The sequence below is a fragment of the Gossypium arboreum genome, chromosome 12 (genome assembly GCF_025698485.1).
Source record: "Gossypium arboreum isolate Shixiya-1 chromosome 12, ASM2569848v2, whole genome shotgun sequence".
In the NCBI taxonomy this organism is placed as follows: domain Eukaryota; kingdom Viridiplantae; phylum Streptophyta; class Magnoliopsida; order Malvales; family Malvaceae; genus Gossypium; species Gossypium arboreum.
Window position 1 is genome coordinate 55,240,989 of NC_069081.1, and position 9,458 is coordinate 55,250,446.

At 36.6% G+C, this 9,458-nt stretch overlaps 1 non-coding gene across 1 annotated transcript; it reads left to right on the forward strand.

Annotated features, from left to right (window-relative positions):
- The first annotated feature begins 6,128 nt into the window (after positions 1–6,128).
- On the forward strand, positions 6,129–6,235 carry LOC128285823 (small nucleolar RNA R71). The gene has a single exon (XR_008276371.1). It is a non-coding gene; the product is annotated as a small nucleolar RNA R71 (small nucleolar RNA).
- The last annotated feature ends 3,223 nt before the right edge of the window (positions 6,236–9,458 follow it).

Genomic DNA, 9,458 nt, shown 5'->3' on the forward strand with positions numbered 1-9,458 from the left:
CCCGCAGTTTTGATTAGCAAGCTTTTCTTTTTTCATCGTTCAAGGGTAAATTATTTCTTCTAACACGAATGTTTTAGATATATGAGAAAAGATCTGTAACAACCCGATTTTAGGCCTAGTCGGAACAGTGGTTTTGGGACCACAAATCCGAGGTCATAAAATTTATTTTAATATTCTTTTGAGGTCTACAGCATGATAATATGATTTTGTAAAAATTTTGTTAAGAAATTTTACAGTTTGAATGCCTAAATTGTGAAAAAGGACTAAATCGCGTAAAGTGCTAAAGTTGTGTTATATTAGTTAAATGTGTTAAATAGCTATAGAACTTAAAATTTGAGGTCCTTAATGAGAAATTATGCCATTATATGTTTGGATGGTTGTACATGGAGTGTAATAAATGAAAACTCAAAATTTGGTGAAAGTTGGTATTTGATGACAAAAGCAAAGATTAATAATATAAAACAAATGGCCATATTTCTTCTCCATCTTTTCTCCACCAAAAAACACAAGAGAAAATGGAGTTTTGAAGCTCAAATTTTCAGCAACTTAAATCCTTTGCATGTAAGTGAAATTTGTGTTTGTTTTTGCTGATTTTTATGTTTTTGGAACCCTTGTAACTTAATCTAGCTAAATAGAGACTAATTTGCAATATGGTTGGAAATATAGAGTTTTTCCATGAGAGCATATTTGCTGTTTTTGAAGTTTAATGGAAGAAAATGAAACCTTGTTGTGTGTTGAACAACTTTTGTTAAGAGACTTTTGATGAAAATGTGAAATAGTGACTGATTTGTAAAATGTGAAATTTATAGGTTAAATGTGTGAAATTGTGAAATGTGTGAGCTACTATAGGCATGAAAATTATTTGAATATGCATGGGTAGTAAATAAATTGAACACATTTCATTTTACAAGCCTAGGGGAAAAATTATAAATGTGTCAAACTTTAGGGGCAAAAATGTAATTTTTCCATAATATGATTTTTGGACCATATTGAATAATGTGACTAATAAATAGGCCGAATATGATATTATAGATCAAATAAAACAAGATTCAGGCCTAGAACGGGGGAAAATGTGAAATTTGACAATTAGGTCCTTTTTTTCCATTTTGGTATCAAGGTAAGTTCATGCGTAAATAATGCAACCTTATGTTGTGTATTTACTATTTTCATATTGCATGAATTATATACATTTGTTTTTATGAAATTGATTAATGACGATTTTAACGAAGTTTCAAGAAATGAGAAATCCCAATATAACCTCAAAGGTAGAATACAAATGTCATGATATTAGTACTACCGAGATTCCGTATAAGACCATATCTGGGATATGGCATCGGTATGTGATTTCGTATAAGACCATGTCAGGGACATGGCGTCGATATGATATTTCATGTAAGACCATATCTGGGGTATGGCATTGATACGTACTAAGAGTATGAAAATGAAATTACTACGAGTAAACAAGCATGTATGTAAGCCTATAATTGTAAATTCATGATTATTGTGGAAATAATTGTTTATTACCCATTGTGGTTGATAGTGCACATACTTCTAATGCTGGATATATGATAAATATAAATGATGATTATACATTAGGCCGTTGCGCCGAATTGATATGTGATCTAATATGTTTATATGCTTGAATTGTATTTCAACGGGTATGTTAAGAATGAGAAATTATGTGACTATATTACAAGTGGTACAGGTATGTACACAGAACTCATGTGAAGTGAATTTGATATGTGATGAATTCTTGGTGAGAAGGGTCATGAACAAGTTATGCTTGTGAAACATTGATAATCTTGTGACAAATGATCTACATTTATGATGAATGGATGCACAATAAGATTTAATAATGATCATGTGATAGGCTTAGAAGCCTAATTGTAGATATTTTTCGAGCTCTCTTCCAGGCAAGGCTCTTTTCCCTACTGTCAACTGTAGACCCATCCTTATGGTCTTGGATATTTTTGGCATTGGGATCTTGTTTCCTTCAACAAGGAAAGTTGTATTAACAAATTCTAGTGATTGAAATAAACATTCTATTACCTCTTCGTTCGCTCCTATGTATGGTGCGTCACTAGTTACAGATGCAATGATATCCTCTTCAGCGTTTATCGTTACCATTCAACCCTCTGTTACCAACTTCAGTTTTTGGTGCAGTGACGACGGCATTGCCCCAACCGAATGAATCCAAGGCCTATCCAGCAAGCAGCTATAAAAGGGTTTGATATCTATAACCAAAAAACTCTACCTCATATGTGTTCGGACCAATTAATAGTGGTAGTTCAGTCCTCCCTATCACCTTCCTTTCTGTATCATTGAATGCTCTCTCTATATTATGGCACGTCTTCATGTGAAAGCTATCAACTGGTAACCTATTCAGTATGGATAGAGGCAAGACGTTCAGTGTGAATCCATTGTTGATTAACACTCCTGGCAATGTATATCTTTTACAGTGGATAGTGATGTGTAGAGCCTTTGTGGATCCCATGCCCCCTGAAGTATTTCATCATCATTGAAGAAGATGAAATTTTCGGTACTTAGATTGTTAACCAAACAATCTAGTTTTTTTACAGAAATATTATTAGCGACATAAGTCCCATTTAACACCTTCATCAATGCGTTACGATGTGTCTCTGAGCTCAAGAGCAAGACTAATACTAATATATGAGCTGGTTGTTTGTGTAGCTACTTTACTACACTGTACTCGCTATGTTTCAACTTCAAGAATTTTTTAGCCTTGTTATTAGTTACTAGCTCATTGGCAGGTGATTCAAGTCTAGTCGTTTTTTTCTTTCTTATGCTCAACTGTCAGGGTTTTTTTCTTTAAGGGGTTCAATTTTTGCATTTGCAGGGTTATAGCACCTCCCACTGCATGTGAAGAAACCAGTGTCCTGACCCCCTTCTGAAGTGCTAACCGAGTTCTCCTCTCCTAGGATCATCACGTTGCAATCATAATAATTCCATAGAACCCTTTTACTATCCTTGTAGAGAAAAGCCACGGGTTTTTGAATTATGATTCTTAGCATAGCTTGTGCTCCCACTTCATTTCTTCTCAGTCAGGAAATAACCACCACCGGGTGGTTGACCTTGTAAACTTTCACCATTGATCCTTCCTCAGTGGTGCAAACATTTCCTCCCTCCGAGCCCTTGACATCTTCAACGAATTCCAATTCCTTGTTATCCATCAGACTTTGCACTAGAGCTTTGAATTTAGTGCACTCTTAGATCTCATGACCTTCTTTAGCGTGGAACTCACAGTAGCTCTCACTCCTTTGGGTATCTCCTTTTAATCTTGCATGATTAATCCCACATCTATCATTTTTTGCTAAACCCATTTTAGTGAGGATTTCATTTCCGCAACATTGGATTTGGTCCTCTTGCCCCCACAATCGATTATCGCGTTTACCTCCTGGTCAGAATGACTAGGTAATGGATTTCCTGCCACATTAGGTCCTAAAGGATCATCGAACCTTACAATCCCCATCTTAATAAACCTTTCGATCAACTTCTTGAATGCAGTATAGTTCTCAATCGAGTGTCCTGTTATTCCTGCATGGTACTCGTATTGAGTATTCGTATCCTACCACTTTGGGAATAGAGGTTGTATGGGTTTTAAGTAAAACGGGGATGCTATATGCTCGTTGAACAAATTCTGATTTAACTTTCCATATGTCATCGAGATAGGTGTGAATTGAAGTTTTTTCGTGTTTGGCCTTGAGTTAGATTCTTGGCTCGAAAGGACTTGATAGTTAATTGTCATGGTCCTTGGTTGGCCTACAGTGACTGGTTTTGAATAGCTTTTATTGTACACACTCACGGTGTTTACTTCGTTTTCTTTCTTTCTCGGGAAGACCTTTTAGCTTTTTCCCCTGCGTCTATTTTTCCACTCATTATTACATTCTCAATCATTTCTCAAGACATTACCATGTCGCACGGCCGTGGCATTTTATCGTAGCCCGTGTTGGGAAATCTTTTGCCCTGTTTTCACACGGCCTTAAGCACGCTTTATGCTTGGTCGTGTCTCTGTAGAAACACCTGTATTCAAGATCACTATTAGTAGATTAAGCGTTAAAGACCAAAATTTAAAGAAATTAATAATGTTAGTGCTTGGGTTGCCTCCCGAGAAGTGCTTATTTATAGTCTAAGCTCGACTTACCTCTTTAGTGAATGGTCATAGCAGTTTGAGGAGTTTATACTCCTCATTCCTGCTATCAGTCTCATCAAAATAAGGTTTTAAATGAGCATCGTTTACCTTAAAAGTGCAGAACTTTGGATGACTCACCTCCACCGTACCAAATGGAAAAATCCTGAGTATCGTAAAAGGGATTTCCCCATTCGGTTTGGTAGTGACAATGTAGGGATCTGCGGTATCTAGTAAGACTTTATCACCATCCTTAAGTTGATTTGGAGAGGTATCGGGCTTGTTTTGGCGTATTTTCGGTTTATCGTGTGTTCTCGATTTATGTGCTCGCCATTCGTCTAGCTCCTCTATTTGTAGCCTTCGTTCTTCATGAATATGTCCTCTATCATTTCTGGAACATGGCTCGTGAACTTCTTTGAAGCTCAATTTCTGCAAAGTCATATTGTCAGTTTTAGTAGATTGGCATGGACTATTACCTTCAATGCTCGATATGATGCCAGAATTACAAGCTTGAACTGTGATCGTTTCGTCTCCCACACGAAGTGTAAGCTCACCTGTGCCAACATCAATAATTGTTTTAGCAGTTGCTAAAAAAGGCCTCCCTAAAATCAAAGGGGTGTTATTATCCTCCTCTATGTCTAGAACAACGAAATCAACGAGAAATATGAACTTATCTACTTTCACTAGTACATCTTCAATAATACTCCTAGGAAATCTTATTGTTTTATCTGTCAATTGAATGCTCATCCTAGTTTGTTTAGGTTTCCCAAGACCTAGTTGTTTAAACATTTTGTAAGGCATGACGTTAATACTAGCCCCTAAATCAGCTAATGCATGATTTATATCTAAACTACCAATTAAGCAAGGAAATGTAAAACTCCCTAGATCTTTCATTTTGTGGGGTAGCTTATTATGTAGAATAGCTGAGCAGACTGCGTTTAGCTCCACATGTGACACTTCGTCCAACTTCCTCTTATTTACTAAAATCTCTTTTAAAAATTTCATTGCATTCGACATCTACGACAGAGCTTCAATAAACGGTAAGTTAATATGTAATTTTTTCAAAAGTTTAAGAATTTACCAAATTAATCGTCTGAGCGGTCTTTCCTTGTCTTGTTAGGGTATGGGACAGGAGGTTTATATTCTTCATTCAATATTTTGTTATGACTTACCTCACTTTTACCTTTGCTTACCACAGTTTCTTGCATCAATTCTGGCTCAGGCGCAATGAATCCTTCCTTATCTTGAGTACTAATGTTCCCTTGGGTTTGGTTCAGTATTACTTGGTAAACTACCTTGTGGTCGTGCGGAGATTAGTTTGGATAGCTGACCTATCTGAGTTTCGAGTCCTTGGATCGATGCTTGTTGATTTTTAAGTGTTGTCTCAGTATTTTGGAAATGGGTTTCTGACACCGAGATGAATTTAGAGAGCATCTCCTCAAGGTTCTGTTTCTTCTCTTATTGATAAGGTGGCTGTTGAAAACCCTACGGATTTTGTGACTTTTGATTCCCTTGACCACCCCATGAGAAATTTGGGTGGTTTCTCCAACCTACATTATAAGTATTACTGTATGGGTTATTTTGAGATCTAAAGTTATTGTTACCCATATAGTTGACTTGTTCCTCTTCGGTTGTAGAATTGAAGGATTGATATTCTATATGCACACCTCCTCCACTTGAGTCACACCTCATTACTGGATGTACCTGCGTAGAACCAAGTAAACCATCAATCTATTTATTGAGAAGTTCTACCTGATTTGACAACATAGTAACTGAGTCGACGTTATAAACGCCGGCTATTTTTGTTGGCTTAGTCCTCATGAATTGCCAGTGATAATTATTCAGTGAGATTTCTTTAATGAATTTATAAGCCTCTTCAGGTGTTTTGTTGTTGATGGTTCCTCCAGCAGCAGCGTCAATCATCTGTCTTGTTGAGGGATTCACACCATTGTAAAATGTTTGAACTTGCAGCCATAGAGGTAACACATGGTGAGGGCACCTTCGCAATAGATCCTTGTATCTTTCCCATGCATCGTAAAGTGTTTCTAAGTCCATCTACACAAAATAAGAGATATCATTACGTAACTTAGCCGTTTTAGCTGGCGAAAAATATTTTAGTAGAAATTTTTCGGTCATTTATTCCCAAGTACTGATGAAATCTCGTGGTAACAAGTTCAACCACTGTTTAGCTTTGTTTCTCAGTGAAAAAGGGAATAACCAAAGGCGAATGGCATCATCAGAAATGCTATTGATTTTGAAAGTGTCGCAAAACTTCAGAAAATTCGCCAAGTGAGTGTTGGGATCCTCATCCTGCAAACCATCAAACTGAACAAACTGTTGTATCATCTGAATTGTGTTAGGTTTCAGTTCAAAATTATTCGCAGCAATAGCAGGTCTAACTATACTTGACTCAGTTCCTGTTAAAGAAGGTTTAGCATAGTCATACATAATACGTGGAACAGGATTTTTATTAGCCACAATTGCAGGAGGTAGCTGATTGCCTTGGTTTTCAGCCATCTCTTTGGTTGGGGGTTGAGTATCGTCTTCTTGCTCGTTCTCCGTGTATCTTAAGCTTCGCCTTATTTCTCTTTGGTTTCTACGAACTGTGCGATCGATTTCTTCGTCAAACAGTAATGGTCCCGACGGGTTTCTTCTAGTCATAAACTATGAAAACCTACCAAGAGAAGGAAAAAGGAAGTTAATAAATAATAATTAAATTAAATTAAATTGCTAGAAAGATAAATGGCTAAAATAATAAAAATTGTGTGTTCCTAATATTTCAGTTCCCCAGTAACGGCGCCAAAAACTTGATCGCAAGGTTTCGTGATAGGTTTTAAATATTTATAATTACTCATTCTTGGACTAACTATTATCACGATGTAGGCAAGTGTACCTATCGAACAGTAGTATAGTTTTAGCAAGACCGAATTGTCGAACCTAAAGAAACTAAAAGTACTAGTAATGACTGCCTTTTTATTATCTAGCCTAAGAATAAAGAGATTTTGTTTTAATTAACTAATTATCTAAAGTAAGAACTCACAGAGAAAAGAATTGGGGAATTGCTTTTGGGAAAATCGATTGAATGAAGACAATACCTAAGGAAAAATCCACCTAGACTTTACTTGTTATTCTGGCTCCGAATCGGACGATTTATTCATTCAACTTGTTCCGTAGAGATCCCTAAATTATGTTATTATCCCTATTCAAGACTAATGACATCTAATCCCTAGATTGAATAACCGAGACATTTCTCTAATTAACACTCTAGGGTTGCATTAACTCGATCTATGGATTCCCTTATTAGGTTTCACCCTAATTCGGCAAAATCTCGTCACCCTATTTCTAGGCGTGCAATCAACTCCGCTTAATTATGACAAAAGTACTCTTAAGCAGGGTCTATTCCTCCTCTGAATAAGAGCATGTCTTGAATTAGTATCCTGGGATATTAAAACAAGAATTAAGAACACATAATTAAGAACAAGTTAAATATTTATCATACAATTCAAAAAATAATAACAAGATTCGTCTTAGGTTTCATTCCCCTTAGGTATTTAGGGGTTTTAGTTCATAACTAAATAAGAAAACATCTCAGAAGAATAAAGAATACAAAACATAAAGAAAACCTAAACCTCCTGAAGGGAAATTGAGGAGAGATCTTCAATCTTGATGATGAATCCTGGCTTCCGAGATGGATCAATCGACTTCCTTAGAGTAATTCCTAACCCCCTCTTCTCCGTCTCCCTTTTTCTCCTCTTCTAGGGTGTATTCATAGGCTTTGGAATGCCTAGAGGCCCTCAAAAGTGGCCTTTTCCGAATTGGACTTAACCTGGGCTCGGTAGGGACACACCCGTGTGCGATTACTTCAGGCCATGTTCAAGCCTGTTAGAATGACACGGGCGTGTGCTATACCCATGTGAGTCGTGCTCCAATTCTGCTAGATTGACACGGTCGTGTGGTCTACCCATGTGAGGAAGTCCACGCCGTGTTGATTTCGTACTTTGGCTTATTTTCTCCGTTTTTGGCCTATTTCTCGTTCCTTTCGCTCTCCTATGCTCTCCTAAGTATAAAACATGAAATTAAAGCATTAGGAGCATCGAATTCACCAATTCTAATGAGAAATCATCCATAAAATGCATTGAACATGGGGTAAAAATATGTATAATTTACGGTTTATCAGAAGCCAAGCTAATTCTCGGCCCCAATCTGATTCTGATTCGTATCTCAAGCTCAGCATGTCAGCTTGAACCGCTAGGGTTTGCAAATGTTCTGCTACTTCCCGTACTTGAGTCAAAGTTTCACCATGATGTGATCTCTATCCTTGATCTAACATTGAGACTGTTGGAGTTGCTCTTTCCAATGTTCATTGTTAATTTCAAGAAGTTCAACTTAGAGTTCCTAATTTTGCAATACAACCTCGAGCTCTTTTATCTTTCTCTTTAACTCTTCAATCTTAGTTAGGCTTGCAGTCAACTCAATCACAAGTTGCGACTACAATGTTGATCTAGAGACCTTTCTAATTCCGCTACCCAGGCTATTAATCCAACTTTTTCATCTCGATTTTCTAACAAATCCATTTTTAGAGCATCTTCTCGAACTCAAGCATGTTGGAATTTCTTTTCCCACTAATCAACTCTAATATTTTCTTCTTGGATTTCTTGTTGCCATTGTTCCAATGTTTTACCCAACCCAATAGTCCTTATTGACAAACACAATTTCTTATAATCTGTTTTTAGACTGTCCAAGTCCTCCTCAGCTTTGTTATTTCCTTTTCTCATTTTCTCAACTTTTAACTTCTGAATGTCGATGTCTAATCCTAGCTGAACCTTTTCCTTTTCCAACTTCTCTGTCCTTTTCTCCAGTTCGAAGCTCTTTTTTTCGAAGTCTTGTTTTACGATCTCTAATTTAGATGGGATCACTTGCAAGTGTTCTTTTATTGGTTGAGTATCTTCTTGACTTGACGAAGGGACATTGTCATTGATTTGTTTACCTCACCACCAATCATATTCGGGGGTTGTCATAGAATTTGCGACAAATCTTTTCATTTTGTGATTTTGGTTCCAGGCGTTCGATATTTCACGAACAATCTTTTTGTAATTATCACATTTGTATGCAAACTCACATTGATCTAACTATAACAGCCCAATTTTGGGGCTAGCCGAAATAGTAGTCTCGGGACCATAAATCCAGAGTTGAGTAAATTATTTTTTTATTATTTTAGATTCATAGTATGATTATAGGAGTGCATGAAAAATTTGGTGAGTTAATTTTGACGTTTGTGAGTACAATTATGAAAAATGACTAATTTGCATAA